This window comes from Nicotiana attenuata, unplaced genomic scaffold, assembly GCF_001879085.1.
Source record: "Nicotiana attenuata strain UT unplaced genomic scaffold, NIATTr2, whole genome shotgun sequence".
Classification (NCBI taxonomy): Eukaryota; Viridiplantae; Streptophyta; class Magnoliopsida; order Solanales; family Solanaceae; genus Nicotiana; species Nicotiana attenuata.
Window position 1 is genome coordinate 73907 of NW_017671890.1, and position 20564 is coordinate 94470.

At 41.7% G+C, this 20564-nt stretch overlaps 1 long non-coding RNA gene across 1 annotated transcript; it reads left to right on the forward strand.

The window, feature by feature from the left end:
* The first annotated feature begins 6829 nt into the window (after positions 1–6829).
* Positions 6830–20240, forward strand: LOC109210753. Its single transcript, XR_002065600.1, has 2 exons — positions 6830–7443; positions 19916–20240. It is a non-coding gene; the product is annotated as an uncharacterized LOC109210753 (long non-coding RNA).
* The last annotated feature ends 324 nt before the right edge of the window (positions 20241–20564 follow it).

Here is a 20564-nt window from a genome sequence, read left to right on the forward strand (position 1 = left end):
TTTTCAAATAAGCCTCTGAACCAATAGAATCTAGCAATTTACCAACCAAACGATTAAAGTTAATCCTTAGCAACTACCCACAATTGTAAAGAATTTAATTTAGGTCATTATTGAAAAAGTCAACAAAAGTCAACACCCGGACCCGCTTGGTCCAAACCCGAAACTCGGACCATAACCTGATTACCCATTCACCCCCGAGCCCGGTTATGTAATTTATTTTTGAATCCAACCTTAATTTGAGGTCTAAACCCCCAATTTACCAAATCCCTTAATTTCTACCCAAAAACCCCTAATTCCAGCATGAAGACTCTAGATTTTAGGTTGAAATCTAGGAAAAGTAGTGAAAGTTTGAAAGAAAACTAGTTTAGAATCACTTACCAATGATTTGGGGAAGAAAAGTTATTTGGAAAGTCGCCTCTAGGGTTCTTGAGTTTGAAAATTTGAAGAATGAATCAAAAATCCCGACTAAGTCATATTTACCCAGTTGCAGATGTCGCATTTGCGACCTAGGCTTCGCAAATGCGAAGCCCGCATATGTGATGGAACCATCACAAATGCGAAGCCCTTCGCACCTCTGCTACCTTCGCGAATGCGAAGATTAGTTCGCAAATGCGAACATGACCCTCCACAATTGCGACCCTATGGCTGCATTTGCGATCACTGCCTTCCCAAAACTCACTTCGCAAATGCGAAGTATGTTTCGCAAATACGAAAACTGTGGTCCAGCTACTCTTCGCATTGGCGATGAGTAGCTCGCAAATGCGAGACTGATGTGTTCGCAATTGCGAACTCTGATCTCGCAAATGCGAGATCAGAGGCGAGTTCCCAGAAATTGCAGTTACCAGCAAATGTTCTAAGTCCAATTTCACTCCGTGACCTATCCGAAACTCACCCGAGCCCTCGAGGCTCTAAACCAAAAGTGCACACAAGTCTAAAAACATCATAATAACTTGCTCGCGCGATCAAATTTCCAAAATAACACCTAGAACTACGAATTGAACACCAAATCAAATGAAATTTTCAAGAAAACTTTGAAACTTCTATTTTCACAACCGGACGTCCGAATCACGTCAAACCATCTCTATTTCTCACCAAATTTCATAGACAAGTCATAAATATGGTATTGGACCTATACCGGGTTCCAGAACTAAAATACGGACCCGTTATCAAAAAAGTCAAACATTGGTCAAATATTTCAAATTCATTTAGCCTTTAACTTTCAATATTCGACAAAGTTCGATATCTCGAAATAGGGACTTCCGAATTCGATTCTGGGTATACGCCCAAGTCCCAAATCATGATACGGACCCACCGGGACTGTCAAAACACAAATCCGGGTCCGTTTGCTTAAAATGTTGTAAAAAGTCAACTCAAATGAAATTTTTAGGCAAAAATTCTTATTTTCTCAACTTTAACATAAAAGCTTTTTTGAAACATGTCCGGACACCGCACGCAAATCGATAAGGGAAAAAATAAGGTGTTTTAAGCTTGAAAGCGCAGAATTGGGTGCTAAATCTTAAGATGACCTTTCGGGTCATCTCATTCTCCACCTCTAAAACTACCGTTCGTCCTCGAACGGACATAGAAAAGTACATGGGCTGGTGAAAATGTATGGATATCTACTCCGCATTTCTGACTCGGACTCCCAAGTAGCTTCCTCGGTGGGCCGACCTCTCCATTGCACTCGAATTGAAAGATAACTCTTCAATCTCAACTGATGAACATGCCGGGCTAAAATAGCCACCGGCTCCTCCTCATAGGTCAAATCCTTGTCCAACTGAATAGAGCTGAAATCTAACACGTGGAACGGATCGCTGTGATTCTTCCGGAGCATGGACACATGGAATACCGCATGAACAGCTGACAAACTAGGTGGCAATGCGAGCCTGTATTCCACCTCACCCACTCTCTAAAGAATCTCAAAAGGTCCGATGTATCTAGGGCTCAACTTGCCCTTCTTTCCGAACCTCGTTACACCCTTCATGGGTGACACACGGAGCAACACACTCTCTCCAACCATGAATGCAACATCACGGACCTTACGGTCAGCATAACTCTTGTGCCTGGACTGAGCTGTGCGAAGTCTATCCTAAATGAGTTTAACCTTATCCAAAGCATCCTGTACCAAATCTGTACCCAATAACCGAGCCTCCTCCGGCTCAAACCATCCAACGGGCAATCGTCACCGTCTACCATATAATGCCTCATAGGGAGCCATCTGGATGCTCGACTATTAGTTGTTGTTATAGGCAAACTCCACGAGCGGCAAGAACTGATCCCAAGAGCCTCCGAAGTTAATAACACAAACGCGGAGCATATCCTCCAATATCTGAATAATGCGCTCGGACTGTCCGTCCGTCTGAGGATGAAATGCTATGCTCAGCTCAACCTGCGTGCCCAACTAACGCTGTACTGCTCTCCAGAAATGCGAGGTGAACTGCGTACCTCGATAAGAAATGATAGACACGGGCACACCGTGAAGACGAACGATCTCGCGGATATAAATCTCTGCCAACCGCTCTAAAGAATAGGTAACTACCACAGGAATGAAATGCGGTGACTTGGTCAGTCTATCCACAGTGACCCAAACTGCATCGAACTTCCTCTAAGTCCGTGGGAGTCCAACAACAAAACCCATAGTGATACGCTCCCACTTCCACTCTGGAATCTCTATCTTCTGAAGCAAACCACCAAGTCTTTGATGCTCGTACTTTACTTGCTAACAATTTAGACACCGAGTTACATATGCCACTATATCCTTCTTCATTCTCCTCCACCAATAATGCTGCCGCAAGTCCTGATACATCTTGGAGGCGCCTGAATGAATAGAATATCGGGAACTGAGGGCCTCCTCTAGAATCAACTCATGAAGTTCATCCACATTAGGTACACAAGCATGACCGTGCATTCTCATAACTCCATCATCTCCAACTATAACCTGCATGGCATCATCGTGTCGCACCGTGCCTCTAAGGACAAGCAAATGAGGGTCATCATACTGTCGCTCCCTGATGTACTCAAACAATGAAGACCGAGCGACTGTACAAGCTAAAACACGACTGGGCTCAGAAACATCGAACCTCACGAACTGATTGGCTAATGCCTGAACATCTAATGCAAGCGGTCTCTCACCGACTAGAATGTACGCAAGGCTGCCCATACTCACTGACTTTCTACTCAAAGCATCGGCCACCACGTTGGCCTTCACGAGATGATACAAGATGGTGATATCATAGTCCTTCAACAGCTCCAACCACCTACTCTGCCTCAAATTGAGCTCCTTTTGTTTGAACAAGTACTGCAAACTCCGATGATCCATGAATACCTCACACGATACGCCATAAAGATAGTGCCTCCAAATCTTCAGCGCATGAACAATGGCTGCCAGCTCTAAGTCATGAACATGGTAATTCTTCTCGTGAACCTTCTGCTGCCGCGACGCATATGCAATCACCCTGCCATCCTACATCAATACCGCACCAAGTCCAATACGAGATGCGTCACAATACACTATATAAGGCCCTGAAGCTATGGGTAACACCAATACCGGTGCCATCGTCAAAGTAGTCTTGAGCTTCTTAAAGCTCGTCTCACACTCGTCTGACCATCTGAATGGGGTACCTTTCTGGGTCAACATGGTCAAACGTGGTTGCTATAGATGAGAACCCCTCCACAAACCGATTGTAATAACCCGTCAATCCCAAGAAACTCCGAATCTTTGTAATTGAAGTGGGTCTAGGCTAGTTCTTGGCTGCCTCAATCTTCTTAGGATCCACATGAATACCCTCTGCCAACACAACATGCCCCAAGAAGGCGACTGTGCTCAACCAAAACTCGCATTTTGAAAACTTAGCATATAACTTGATGTCTCTCAGAGTCTGAAGAACGATCCAAAGATGATGCTCATGCTCCTCTCGACTACGAGAGTAGATCAAGATATCATCAATAAACACAATTACGAAGGAATTCAAATAGGCTTGAACACCCGGTTCATCAAATCCATAAATGTTGCTGGGGCATTTGTCAGCCCAAATGACATCACTAGAAACTTGTAATGCCCATATCGAGTCCAAAAAGTTGTCTTAGAGACATCAGATGCCCTAATCCTCAACTGATGGTAGCCAGACCTCAAATCCATCTTTGAAAACACCTTGGCACCCTGAAGCTGATCAAATAAATCATCAATCATTGGCAATGGATACTTGTTCTTGATGGTGACTTTGTTCAACTGCCGATAATCTATGCCCCTCATCGATCCATCCTTCTTCTTTACAAACAACACGGGCGCACCCCAGGGCGAGACACTAGGTCTAATGAAGCCCTTATCAAGCAAATCTTGCAATTGCTCCTTCAATTCTTTCAACACTGGCAGGGCCATAGAGTATGGCGGAATAGAAATGGGCTGAGTGCCTGGGGCCATACAGAAGTCGATATCTCTGTCGGGTGGCATTCCTCGCAGGTCTGCAGGAAACACCTCTGGAAACTCATGAACAACCAGTACTGAATCCATGGAAGGAACCTCCGCACTAGAATAGCGACATAAGCCAAATATGCCGAGCCTTCACATAAGAGATAACCCTGCTAGTAGAATGACCAGGAGTCCCTCTCCACTCTAATCGAGGCAACCCCGGAAAGGCTAAGGTCACCGTCTTGGCGTGAAAATCCAATATAGCATGATAAGGTGACAACCAATCCATACCCAAAATGACATCAAAATCGACCATATCGAGAAGTAGGAGATTTACACGAGTCTCAAGACTCCCAATGGTAACCACACATGAACGATAAACACGATCTACAACGATAGCATCGCCCACAAGGGTGGATACATACACATGGGTACTCAAAGAATCACGAGGTACAACCAAATATAAAGCAAAATAGGATGAAATGTAGGAATAAGTAAAACCCGGATCAAATAGAACTGAGGCATCTCTACTGCAAACTGAAACCGTACCTGTGATAGCCACGTCTATTGACTCAGCCTCAGACCTGGCTGGAAAGGCATAGCATCGGGGCTGGGCCCCCACTTTGAACTACATCTCGAGGATGGGCCATACTGGCTGGCCTCCACCTCTAGCGGCCTGACCTCCATCTCTAATGGCCTAACCTCCACCTCTAGCTGCCTGACCCCTACCCCTAGCTGGTCGAGCAGGCGGTGAAGCACCCGATGCCAAAACCATGGCACGAGAACCCTGATGCTGAGAACTACTCGATGCTTGAGGGTAAAATCTAGCAATGTGCCTCAGATCACCACAAGTATAACAGGACCTCGGCTGCTGTGACTGCTGACCCTGAAACTGACCATGTCGGCCTGAGTAACTATCATGAAAACTCTGGAGCGGAGGTGCACTAATAGGAGCTGGTGGTGCACAGTAGGCTAGCTGGTCGGAATAATGCATATGAGAGCCACGACCACCTGAAGCACCATGGGATGCCTAGAGTGCTGAATGAAATGGCCTGGGAGGATGGCCTCTACCAAAAGTACCCCTGTCTCAAGATGAGGCACCACCAAATCCACCAGAATGAAGAGGTCTCTTGTCAGATCCCTGACCACTCCCCTGAGCTGGAACCATCTCGACTCGCCTGGCAACATTGGCAGCCGTCTAAAAAGAAATCTCACTCCCAGTCTCCTTGGCCATATGAAACTTGATAGGCTGGGCAAGTCCCTCAATAAACCTCCTCACCCTCTCTCTCTCTCTTAGTAGGAAGCAGAAGAATAGCATAACGGGTCAAATGCACAAATCGGGTCTCGTACTGAGTGACATACATAGAGCCCTGCTGAAGACGCTTGAACTACCTCCGATAGTTCTCTCTTAATGTGACAAGAAGGAACTTCTCGAGAAATAGCTGAGAGAACTGGTCCCAAGTGAGAGCGGGAGACCCAGCTGGCCTGGCAACACATAATCCCTCCATCATTTGTTGGCGGAACCCGACACTGAAATGCAGCGAAATCGACCCCATGGGTCTCCACTATGCCCATGTTTCGTAGCACCTCATGACAACTATCCAGATAGTCCTGGGGGTCCTATGAAGGTGCACCACTGAAGTGAACTGGAAAAAGGTTAGTAAACCTATCAAATCTCCATAAAGCCTCAACAGACACAGCTAATCCATCACCGGCTCGTGCTGCAACACCCGGCTGAACTACCCCAACTGGTTGGGCTGCTGGAGTCTGAAACTGGGGAGCCATTGTTGACATCCAATTTTGTCCCTGCTTCTTCCAAATTATTTTCTTGAGCTTCTAATATTACTAATAATGTAAGAATAATTATTTTACCATTCTTATCCCAAAATAGACCTAATTAGTATCATTATTTTTATCATTGTTATTATCTCTATTATTATTATTATTATTATCATTATTATTATTATTTGCATAAGAAATTATTATTATTATTATTATTATTATTATTATGGTTTACTGAGTTTATTTTAGTATCATCTTTAATGTGTTTTGCGAAAAGTATATCACTTTCCTTGATTTAATCGAATAGTAGTATTTATTTTAATACTTTACAATATTTACTCTCATTCACAATTAATGTAGGTTATTTGGCTAATTTTAGCTATCATAATTGTTTTAAGGCATATAAATAGTTTGATTAGTATTAACGTGTTAATATTACGTAGTATTTATAATATAGCTATAAAATTATTTTAAATCTAAATAGAAGCCTAAAAAAATATACAAGGAAGAAGGAAAAAAGCACTCTAGGCCCAAAATTTCGACCAAATTAGCCCACCAATTAAACCTCCAAACCAGCCCAAATTGCCTAAATATGCTAACACAATTAACCCGACATGCCAGATCCATATCCGTTGAGAACTATCTAGAAACCCTTCTCCTAATTTCCCTCTCTCCTCTGAAAACGACGAATGATTCACCTTCCTCTTTGAACAAAATCACAGACTTCTTCCCCCAAAATCGGATATGTGCGCCTCCATTTTTGTATATCTTTTAAACGCTCCTATCTCTCTCATCTTCATAATGTTTCATTCAAACAAGAAAGATTCAGAACGGGCCAAAAATGCTCTTCAGAAAATCTGATCTTTCCGTACCCGAAGAATCACGTGAAGATCCAGGCCCTCCAATATTTGAATGTCAAACGGGCATTTTTGACTCGATTCAAGCCTCAAGTTCTCACTCAAAACTCTGCCTAAGAACCCTAATTTTATACCTATAAATACCAGACTTTGTGGCTATTTTCAGCACCTTTGGATCCGCCGCTTTTATACTCTTTTTCACGCCATTCTTATCTCATTTTTTACTCATTAGAACCACACTCTAAGGGTTCGTTTTGTTCAGCCTCTATTGGTTTTGTCTAACCATAACAGAGGCGTCGTCGTGCTCGTTTCGGGTTTTGACGGTCATCCGAGATTGCGGAGTAGAGGCCGGAGAGAGCAGACCTTGACGCGACCCCAGTTCCTGCACCACAAAAGGTCAGTAACTTGTGAAGCTTTGATTTCTTTTGTCCTTTCTTTTTCTCGGTCAATGCCCATAAGTCATTAGCTATCTCAACTAGAAAATATGAGTTAGGATTCATTTTTAGGCTGGCACTTTGGTTTAAGTTCTCTGTTTAAATGTTCATGTGTTTGTAGAAATTATGACTGTAAGAGTATTGAGACTGACCATTTATTTTAAAAAAATATGAGTAACAAGTATTTGTCTGCTTATACATATGGCCTATTCTCGTTCTTTGATGCTTGACATAGTGATGTGCTAGAAGTATATTCTGTTTCTAATTAAAAAACTCAACTTGTTAGTGTCAAGAAATGAAGCATTAGAAATAAAGAATTAGAGATCTTGCCTATAAGTCTAAACAATTCTCATGTAACTTAAAGTGAAATTCTTTCTTCAAACTGGTATAGATCAGTAATTAGTTTAGTTCAGGACCAAGTTGTGACTCTCTCCTGATTTCGCTAGTCACACAAAACTTGTATGGAGATAAACTTGTCTTCTATACGATTGTAAAAAGTGTTACTATTTATTTGTTTCTTCTTAGTAAGTATTAGAATTCTCTTTAAGTGAAAGATACAGTTTTTTAATGCGTTGAGTGAGAATATGCTTAGGTTTTTTAAGTAAAATAACTGTTACTGTGCTTAATCATTGAGTGACAATAGTTTTTAACTTTCAGTAAATTAAGAGTTGAACGAAGTATAATTTGGTTTTGTTTAATTTTCATGGGATGCTTGACTATCTAAGTGCTGATAGGAAAGCAAATCATTTATTGAACATTTCTTGTGCCTTAATGAATAACTATAAGGTAGTTTTGAATTTAGACACTGGATTATAGGAGTTGTAATGCCAAGAATATAGTAGATGACAATTGAGCTCAAAAAGGGATTACTAAACACTACATTGCTGATATATGAAAGCATGACCTTTGAAAACTGATTAGTATTTTGTCTAGATCTAATAAGGCTTTACTTTTAAGTTGTTAGAAGCCAGGTATAATTTTCCTTTTTTTAGATGACTTAAAAATCATGCCTATAAGCTCCGTCAGCTCCGCAATATGTTTTCCTCTGTCTAAGAATGACGTATTTGAACCTTAAATATGTTTTTGCCTTTGCAATACTATATACCTTGTCTATGAATCCGACAGTTCCTTCTTACACGTTAGTTATCTTAAAATACATGTATACTAATGTCACGACCCTAAACTCAGACCTGGTCGTGATGGCGCCTCTCGTGAAGACAAGGCCAGCCTACACAACACCCATATTAACCCTTTAATCATTAATAGCCACTTCAAAGCCTTTAATTAAACAAATGTTTCATAATATAAGTCTAAATGAACAGTGCAGAAATAACATACAAGCCCGACATCGAGGTATCACTAATCATGAGCATCTACTACAACTGTCTAACCACATCAAGACCGAAATGGTCGGAAAGTCACAAGAATACATAAGGGAGGAAAAAGAGTGAGAAAACAAAGCCGCGATCGCTAGGCAGCTAGCTTGCTAACTCCGATGAAAACTGCCACCAAGCTCAGAAAATACCTGAATCTGCACACAAGATGCAGGGACTAATGTGAGTACTCCAACCCAGTAAGTAATAAGAGTAAATAAAGACTGAGCAGTAGGAAATGATGAATCCACATTTATGATAAACTCAATAAGCACAACAGGCTTTCAAAACAGAATACGAGTCAATCGTCTCATTTAAATTCCAGCTTTTGGTAAAAATCATTTGAAAATATCTTCTAACAATTTCAGTAGGGGTTCAATACCATTTATAATAAAGGAGATGAAAACCATAATCGGCCCCTCGGGCAAAATATAGTTCGTAAACAGCCCCTCGGGTAAAACAGGAATCATAAACACCTCATAACATGAAATTCTCAGTGGAAATAACAAAGCCAAATCAATGATTAAATTCTGAACATCTCGTAAAACCCCAACTTAAATGAAAGTTGTTTATAAAATATTTGTTCAACATTTTCGACAGAGGCTCAGTATAAAGATGAGTGAAAGCAGTAAATAAATCAACGTATTCGATAGAAACTCACTTTAAAAAGGAGGGAAAATCAATAAGTTCATAAGCAGGCCCCTCAGGCAACTCATCACTCATTTGCATGTATGTACATATCTATCGCCCCTCGGGCAAGCCTCTCAGTCACTCGTGACTCAACTCTTACCAATCAGCGCTCCCACTCAGCACTCACACTCAATAGGTACCATATAGTAACCGCTGCGGCGCGCAGCCCGATCCATATATCGCTGCGGCGTGCAGCCCGATCCATGAATATAGTCGACTGCGCTCACTGGGGGTGTGCAGACTCCGGAGGGGCTCCTTCAGCCCAAGCGCTATATCGCTGCAGCGTGCAGCCCGATCCAATGTATCGCTGCAGCGTGCAGCCCGATCCAATGTATCGCTGCAGCGTGCAGCCCGATATATATATATATATATATATATATATATATATATATATATAAAATCCTCAAAACCAGGCCCTCGGCCTCTCTCAGTCATTAACCTCACAATCAGACCCTCGGTCTACCTCAGTCATCAATCTCACGATCACTCGGACCATCAATAAAACAGGGAACTCAGCCCAAACGGTTTTCACATTTTTAAAAAGTAAAGTGATAAAACAGATTTAAACAATAACAGGTAAAACATGACTGAGGATATGTTTTCAAAACAAATAGAGTGAGGAAGATTAGTAAAAATGCCCCTAAGGGTCTCAACAGGTCGGCACAAGGCCCCAAACATGGCATACATCCCAAAATATAATATCAATCTCTAAAAATATGGAATATCATAAGATTTCAAATCAAATACGTGACTTAACAGTAGTACAGGACGGACCAAGTTACAACCCCCAATGGTTCACGACTCCACGCTCGTCATCTCGCGTTTGCGTCACCTCAAAGTAGCACAACGTTGTGAAATCCGGGGTTTCAAACTCTCAGGACAACATTTACAATCATTACTTACCTCGAACCGGCTAAATATCTAGCTCGCGACGCCTTTGCCCCACGAATTGGCCTCCAGACGCGTCGAATCTAACCAAAATCAGAACGAGGACGTCAAAATATTCCAAGGGAACAAAGCCCAAGCGAAAATAATTATTAAAGGGCACAAATCCCGAAATTACCAAAACCCGACCCCCGGGCCCACGTCTCGAAATTCAAAAATTTTCACACTAATAGATTCCTTATCTCCCCACGAGTTCATACATATCAAGAATACTAAAATCGAAGTCCAAATGACCCCTCAAATCTCCATTTAAAGGCCTCTTAAACTCAAGCCCTAATCCTCCATTTTTGCCCTTTAATTCCTTTAATTACAGCCCTAAATTCATGAAATACTACCATAGAATTGTGTTTTAGGTCCAAAATCCTTACCTTGACGAAGTTTCCTTGAAATCCATCTTCCAAATCGTCCAAAAGCTCTCAAGCCGAAGTTAAAAATGGTGGAATATCTCAAACTCGCGTAATGAAATAACTTATATGTTCTGCCCAGGGATACCCGCATCTGCGGTCAAAAATCCGCTTCTGCGGTACCACATTTGCGGTCTAAAGCTCCGCTTCTGCGGAATTTCACTTACTCAGCCCACACCGCTTCTGCGACTAAACTTCCGCATCTGCGGTATCGCAGATGCGGTCACAATACCGCTTCTGCGATCTCTGCACGTCTGGCCCTTTTTCGCTTCTGCGATAAATAACCCGCATCTTCGGCGCCGCATCTGCAATCCCCAATCCGCAGATGCGAAAATACCAGAAGCAGCAATATCAGCTGCTGCAACAAAAATTTCAACCTCTCCGTTAATCATCCGAAATCACCCCGAGGCCCCCGGGACCTCAACCAAAGGCTCCAACATGACCCAATTCCTTATACAAACTTGTTTCAATCATCAAATCACTTCAAACAACATCAAACCAACTAAAACACATCGGATTCAAGCCAAACTTTCTAAAATCTTCCGAATTTCGCTTTTGATCAAAAACCCAACCAAATCGCATCCGAATAACCTAAAATTTTGCGCACAAATCCCAAATGCCACAATGGAACCACTGCAACTTTCGGAATTCCATTCCGACCTCTGTATCAAAATCTCACCTAACAACCGGAAAACGCCGAAATCTCAATTTCGCCAATTTAAGCCTAAACCTTCCATGGACTTCCAAAATGCATTCCGATCACGCTCCCAAGTCTCAAATCACCTAACGGAGCTAACCAAATCATAAAAATGCCGATCCGAGATCATACACAAGCAAGTCAAACATTGGTCAAACCTTTCAAATTTCAAGCTTCAAACTGGGAGCTGTTCTTTCAAATTCATTCCGATTACCCCGAAAACCAAAACCAACGATTTACATAAGTCATAATACACCACACGGGGCAAGTCATGCCCGAGAACTGGCGAGCAATGTGCAAAAACTCAAAACAACCCGTCGGGTCGTTACATCCTCCCCCACTTAAACATACGTTCGTCCTCGAACGTGCCCAGAGTTGTTCCAAAAGCCAACCACTCGCTGAATAGCCTTACCATGCATATACCCGGGGGTGATCCCACGTCACCCTATCTCATATAGGTCCGATAACACATAGAAACTGAAATTTCACAATCCAATCTAGCCCATAAACCACAGAGCCACATTTCCACTTCTGAAATCTTCAATGCGATCAGGATCTCACATTTATACTGGGAATAAGCCCGAACAAGCTGTAACAACCCATACCTGCAACCTCAGGTGCATTTACACGATATACCACATAACTCAACGCTTGCAGCGATAACTTCTAATCTCAGCAGCTGCACACAACAATCGAATACCGATAGAACACCTCTTATCAACTAAGGTCTCATCCCAACACTTTCATATACTGCCAATGATAAATAAAACACAGAGTAAGCCATAACCATTTCTTAGATCAACCATTCATGAAGCCTCTTCTCCTTTGGCATAAACCATAGCAAATTTCCGAGCCGAACCTCGATATTATCCTTCCAACATGCTGAAATCGAATCCATTATATTCATTAAAGATCCCCACGATCTCATCTAATCCAACACAACTACTCTGGTGACATGACGCCTCCATACAGACTAAAGCCACAACTTGCGCAATACGCGTACCAATAAGCAACAGTCCGAACATACTCAAATCATGAAAATGACTCAAACGAAAGAGCTGTACATCAGGTTCACCATGCGCAACTTGATGTCTGGAACCAAAGCAAATCATCACACCCACGGTGAAGCAAATAACATACACCACGCAAACCCGAAAGGACATAATCGATATGCCATTCACCGAGCAACACCCAATTACTCTTCCCGCTAGACTTCCACTATGAGACCCCAATAGAACCGCACCATATGTGCCTATAACCAACAAATCATAACACCTCGCAACACGGAAAGGTAACTCATAGACCTCCCCAGATTACTAATAAGCTCAATAACAATCAAATCAACACATCCCTCAATAATGCAATCTGGAGCCAATCAAGCCGACTCAAATTAGAACACACATCCACATTGGCCTACCAACGGGCCTCTTATCAAGGTAATCCCTGAAGCTGCTCCTTCAACTCCTTTAACTCTGCCGTTGCCATACGATACGGTGCCCGGCACCAAATCAATACCAAAATCAACAACCCGGTCCGGCGACATGCCCGGCAGCAGGAAACACATCCGGAAGAATCCCTCATCACCGAAACTGAATCAATGGTAGGAGTCTCTGCACTGACATCCATCCCGAAAACCCAAGTAAGAAAAACAGTCCTTCCCAGCCATCCGCTGAATCTTCGAAATATAAAATTACCCTACTAGACCATAATCCGTCGAACTTCGCCACTCAGTCCGTGGCATTCTCGGCATAGCCAACATCGTCGCCTTAGCGCAATAGTCCAGAATAATACGACACGGAGACAACCAGTCTATACCCAATATCCCTCAAATCCTAACTTACCAAGAAGCAAAAGATCCACTCGGGTCTCCAAACCCCGATAGTCACTACACAGTGCCAATACACACGACCCACAACCACAACATAGCCTGAATATGAGAACTCCCAGTCTCCAACTCCATACAGCACACGAATCACCATATCCGATTCCAATTCCACCGTCCGAGTACATACCACATCTCTTATATCCAGTCATTCCACGAGAGATACTCTAACATTCTTCTGTGCCTCCAAGCAAACTCAGATATCAGCAGTCGATCTAACAAGAAAGTGCTGAAATACTACCGAAGTACCCTCAACTTAATCACATTGCCTTTTTCTGAAACATATACCCTCGTCAAATTACTTCTAACTAGCAATACCATTTCCTTAATCGTCCGAAGACCCTTTCTCTAATTATCTGAAGCTCATTTCTCTAATTGTCTGAAACTGCCCGCTGCCCAAGAATTTTATGACCTTCCGTTCAGAACTGAACCGTAACTTTACACACGCAGATCTCAATCCTCCACAGTATACCGCATATACCAAACCATCCTAAATAACATGAGAATTTCGTATCCCTTTCGAGCCACCAGCAACTATGTACTCAACCAACCAAGAACTTTCCATTGATCCCATATAGAAGGAAATCACTGCACATCCCATGCTTCTCGCACCCATAGAAAATATACATCTCTAATCGTGGTAGAAACCATTAAGAACTCTCTGAGTTCCATTTGCACAACACTAAACCGTCAGGACTGAATCCTTCTAACTCAACCAAACTACACAGGCCACCCAAAACCTAAGAGCATTGCCGTGAAACACCTGTAGAAGCTCATTACCTTGCAAACATCCATAGAACTAATCATATCCTTGCCATACTGGTTCGGCATACTACTAAACTATTCCATCTATCCGAGCTTCCTTCTGATTTACCTTTAACCTGATACTGCTTCTTGCTATAACATCGCAATTCCTCAACCCAGACTCACCACACGAGACCCAAGCATGATACCACACAGTCTAAGGCTCACAACCCGCTGAATTCTCTTTCAAATATTTCCAAAAGCACCACATTCAGAATACCTACCTGAAAAGACTTCCTGCGAATCTGAAGGCATTATTTTCCTATTACTGATGTATAGAATCCCATAATTGATATAGAAATGACTCAAGTATTGACACCCTCCAAATGCAAAACCTCAGTTTCTAGCCAAATTATACACCTGAAAATTTCCAATTATTACATGTAAAACCCAAAACGCATTAGAACCATTCTCTATGGTCATGCACTCTACCCAAGCTGCAATTAGCCCGATCAAAAGAACCAAACAACCTGCGCCTCATTAGCACTTCTGACACTGCAGCATATAACCTTACCTTGATGCAACCAAGCCACTTCCCTTTCCTATGCACTGAGCACTCTTTATCACCAACAACTCAAGACATTCCGTGATTCTCAAACACCTATGAAGCATGATATAACCTTACCTTAGTCGAAAATTCTTCCTTTACACGAGCCATCCTTGGGCTCAATCCCCGCAAACCATGATTGATTCACCCGCATGCCTCAAACTGGAACCAACATAGCACATAACCATGCAATCAGCTAATCCATAACAAACTCCCCCACTTGGCTCGAAGCCATAGATCAAAACACACACAATAACCCATACCGCATATACTTAATTGCTACCATAATACCACAGTGAGATTAACTCAATCCGTCATAAGCTCATGGAACACCGACCATCTAGTACTTCATATCTTCTGCAAATCTCGCATTCATCTCGTAGTAGTTAAACCCACTCTCTTACGCGACCCAAATTCAAATTAGAACATATATCTTTCACTTGAAATTGAGATCTTCTAACAGACAACATAAGGATCGCACAAACTCAGAACATTCCGCAGGAGATAACCCACCTGCTTTGCCTCCAACTAACATTTCTGTATACCTTCCACCGATATAAACTTCACGCAGTCACTTAGTCTTCCTGAGTCTGAACTCATACCGCCACATGAAATTTACTTCACTCCCAACCAAGATTCTTCACGCACCCCTAACTTGGGGCTATACCTCAAATCAAGATGGTAATCAGGCACCTAATAGTTCTTCCATCCTCCAACAGACCCCTTCTCATCACTTCTAAATCATATGAATACATCTCGTAGTCACATCACCCTCATCACGTACTATCTAGTCATTACTTCCCTTAATAGGGACACAACAGAACACATAGATCCAGAAACACGTGCTCACATAATCAGCACCTCGGTGCTCAAGCTATAGGCATTAATCCGACCTCGAGTCCTCCAGACTGGCCCAACATCTGCACATAAAGATCACATCTCGCCCCTCAATCAGGGAATCACAAGCCAAAGATGCATATCTGATACTGAGCGCTCATTCGCGCATACGAATGCGTGGAAGGAGTTCAAAGAGTTATTTTTCAAGCTGAATCAAGGACGCACGATAAGAATTTCAAGAATATGGAGTTTTCCTAAAGGATCTGCAGCCTATCGAGGATAAATACAGACGTCTCTGTACCGATCCGTGAGACTCTACTAAACCTGCTCATGACTCGTGAGACCGATGTAACCTAGGCTCTGATCTTGTCACGACCCTAAACTCAGACCTGGTCGTGATGGCGCCTCTCGTGAAGACAAGGTCAGCCGACACAACACCCATATTAACCCTTCAATCATTAATAGCCATTTCAAAGCCTTTAATTAAACAAATGTTTCATAATATAAGTCTAAATAAACAGTGCGGAAATAACATACAAGCCCGACATCGGGGTGTCACTAGTCATGAGCATCTACTACAACTGTCTAACCACATCAAGACCGAAATGGTCGGAAAGTCACAAGAATACATAAGGGAGGATAAAGAGGGAGAAAACAAAGCCACGATCGCCAGACAGCTACCTTGCTAACTCCGATGAAAACTGCCACCAAGCTCAGAAAATACCTGAATCTGCACACAAGGTGCAAGGAGTAATGTGAGTACTCCAACCCAGTAAGTAAGAAGAGTAAATAAAGACTGAGCAGTAGGAAACGATGAATCCACATTTATGATAAACTCAATAAGCACAACAGGCTTTCAAAACAGAATACGAGTCAATCGTCTCATTTAAATTCCAGCTTTTGGTAAAAATCATTTGAAAATACCTTCCAACAATTTCAGTAGGGGTTCAATACCATTTATAATAAAGGAGATGAAAACCATAATCGGCCCCTCGGGAAAAACTTAGTTAGTAAACAGCCCCTCGGGCAAAACAGGAATCATAAACACCTCATAACATGAAAATCTCAGTGGAAATAACAAATCCAAATCAATGATTAAATTCTGAACATCTCGTAAAACCCCAGCTTAAATGAAAGTTGTTTATAAAACATTTGTTCAACATTTTCGACAGAGGCTCAGTATAAAGATGAGTGAAAGCAGTAAATAAATCAACATATTCGATAGAAAATCACTTTAAAAAGGAGGGAAAATCAATAAGTTCATAAGCACGACCCTCAGGCAACTCATCACTCATGTGCATGTATGTACATATCTATCGCCCCTCGGGAAGGCCTCTCAGTCACTCGTGACTCAACTCTTACCAATCAGCGCTCCCACTCAGCACTCACACTCAATAGGTACCATATAGTAACCGCTGCGGCACGCAGCCCGATCCATATATCGCTGCGGCGTGCAGCCCGATCCATGAATATAGTCGACTGCGCTCACTGGGGGTGTGCAGACTCCGGAGGGGCTGCTTCAGCCCAAGCGCTATATCGCTGCGGCGTGCAACCCGATCCATATACATATATATATATATATATATATATATATATATATATATATATATATATATATATATATATATATATATATATATATTGCTGCGCCGTGCAGCCCGATCCATAAGTATATAATCCNAAATTGACAGAAGCTCTTAGAGATTTGGGATTTATACAAAGTCATTTTGAGTGCTCCTTGTTTACACAACAAAGAGGTTCAGCTTTGGTTGTCATTTTGGTCTATGTAGATGACAAACTAGTCATAGGTAATGATCTCCAACTAATTCAGGCTGCTAGAGACAACCTTCAGAAGAAGTTCAAAATGAAAGATTTTGGGGAACTCAGATTCTTTTTTTGGCATAGAGTTTGCTCGCAGCAAGGCTGGCATTTTAATGAATTGGAGGAAATATGCCCTTGATTTGATTGATGACTCTGGTCTAGGGGGAGCTAAGCCAGTATCTACCCTATTAGAATCCAATCAAAGGCTGGCCATAGTAGAATTTGATGAGGTTGTCTTGTGCACTGATGATGCCACAGGTGCAAGAGTCAAGGACTGTGTGTTACCTAACCCTGAACCTTATCAAAGTTTAGTGGGGAGGCTAATCAATCTCTAAAAATATGGAATATCATAAGATTTCAAATCAAATACGCGACTTAACGGTCATATGGGACGGACCAAGTCACAACCCCCAACGGTTCACGACTCCACGCTCGTCATCTAGCGTTTGCGTCACCTCAAAGTAGCACAAAGTTATGAAATCCAGGGTTTCAAACCCTCAGGACAACATTTACAATCATTACTTACCTCGAACCAGCTAAATCTCTAGCTCGCGATGCCTTTGCCCCTCGAATTGGCCTCCACACGCGTTGAATCTAACCAAAATTAGAACGAGGACGTCAAAATATGCCAATGGAACAAAGCCCAAGCTAAAATAAAACCCGACCCACGGGCCCATGTCTCGAAATTCAGAAATTTTCACACCAATAGATTTCTTATCTCCCCACGAGTTCATACATATTAAGAATACTAAAATCGGAGTCCAAATGACCCCTCAAATCCCTATTTAAAGGCCTCTTAAACTCAAGCCCTAATCCTCTATTTTTGCCCTTTAATTCCTTTAATTACAGCCCTAAATTCATGAAATACTACCATAGAATTGTGTTTTAGGTCCAAAATCCTTACCTTGACGAAGTTCCCTTGAAATCCCTCTTCCAAATCGTTCCAAAGCTCTCAAGCCGAAGATAAAAATGGTGGAATATCTCAAACTCGCGTAATGAAATAACTTATATGTGCTGCCCAGGGATACCCGCATCTGCGGTCAAAAATCCACTTCTGCGGTACCGCATTTGCGGTCTAAAGATCCGCTTCTACGAAATTCACTTACTCAGCCCACACCGCTTCTGCGACTAAACTTCCGCATCTGCGGTATCGCAGAATGGGTCACAATACCGCTTCTGCAGTCTCTACACGTCTGGCCCTTTTTCGCTTCTGCAATAAATAACCCGCATCTGCGGCGCCGCATCTGCGGTCCCCAATCCGCAGATGCGAATATACCAGAAGCAGCAATATCAGCTGTTCCAACAAAAAATCCAACCTCTCCGTTAACCATCCGAAATCACCCCGAGGCTCCCAGGACCTCAACCAAAGGCTCCAACATGACCCAATACCTTATACAAACTTGTTCCAATCATCAAAACACTTCAAACAACATCAAATCAACTAAAACACATCGGATTCAAGCCAAACTTTCTAAAATCTTCCGAATTCTGCTTTTGATAAAAAACCCAACCAAACCGCATCCGAATAACCTAAAATTTTGCACACAAATCCCAAATGCCACAATGGAACTACTGCAACTTCCGAAATTCCATTCCGACCTCTATATCAAAATCTCACCTAACAACCGGAAAACGCCGAAATCTCAATTTCACCAATTCAAGCCTAAACCTTCCACGGACTTCCAAAATGCATTCCGATCACGCTCCCAAGTCTCAAATCACCTAACGGAGCTAACCAAATCAAAAAAATGCCAATCCGAGATCATACACAAGCAAGTCAAACCTTTCAAATTTCAAGCTTCAAACTGGGAGTTGTTCTTCCAAATTCATTCCGATTACCCTGAAAACCGAAACCAACGATTTACATAAGTCATAATACACCACACGGGGAAAGTCATGTCCGAGAACTGGCGAACAATGTGCAAAAACTCAAAACGACCGATCGGATCGTTACAACTAAATATGTTGTATACGGGTTAAAATTGATCTATATGTAAAGGTTACTAATTGGATACACTTGAGTTTCATCTTTGTGATAGACGTCATGTTCGAAGTCCTCGAAATACCGAAACTGGTTCTGGATAGGTTGAATGGGTATTTGGCTAATCAATCCATTGTTGTGATTTCTGAACAAAAATGGCGGACTGACCTTTGTAATTGAATAGTATTAGATAGATACTGTAACTTAGTCATAACATTTTAATGACATAGAGTTTGGCCGTTTAAGACCTTGATGTTAGAGCTATAGAACACAAATCTATTATTATTCTTAAGGAAAACAGTTTTATGTGGAGTATTTCATCTTATAAACTTTTATGGGATGAGTTATATTACGAGTCTTTACTTCTTTATTTATCTCTTATGTAGTATAAAGAATCAGATTCCATTTTTTTAAATTCTTATTTCTTGTTTGTCTTCGCATATGCACCTGGAGCAAAATGGAGTCTCACTCTAGACTCTACACTACCCAAGCATGGAGTCATCACATCCTATACTATCCTCCTTAGAATGCACCCGACAACAAGAAAACAAGCGAAATGCTTGGGGGCGCTTATGGCGTCTTTCTTTTTCTTTTTCTTTTTCTTTTCTCTTCTCATTTGTTTTATTTAACTTCTATATGATTGTTAGATTTATTTGCATGTTTGGGCTATATCTTACATGGGATTTGGTAGCTAAATCTTATTTAGTGGCATTTAATCTAGTTAACAACAAATTATCGAATCTATTTTACATCGATCTTAAGAGCTTTTTAAAATCAACAATTTGAGTTTAAGTTCAAATATGTCAATGGTCAGTTTATTACAATATTTGCCAACATCGATTCTAGATACTTAACGTTTTTCGGCAATATTTTAGAAATTTGTTCCCTTTTCCAATGTTTAAGTTCAATTCAAGTTGTCCTAAAAATGGTCTTTGGAGAGTTATTCTGGACGTATGTTGAATTAAGTTTTACTTGTTTAGTAAAGTTTTAATACATCAAATATATTATCACGTGTTATTTTCCGACTATATATTAGAAATATTACATTAAGTAATTATATTGTTAAATTAGACTTTAAACTAATTAATTTAAGTTTGGCCGG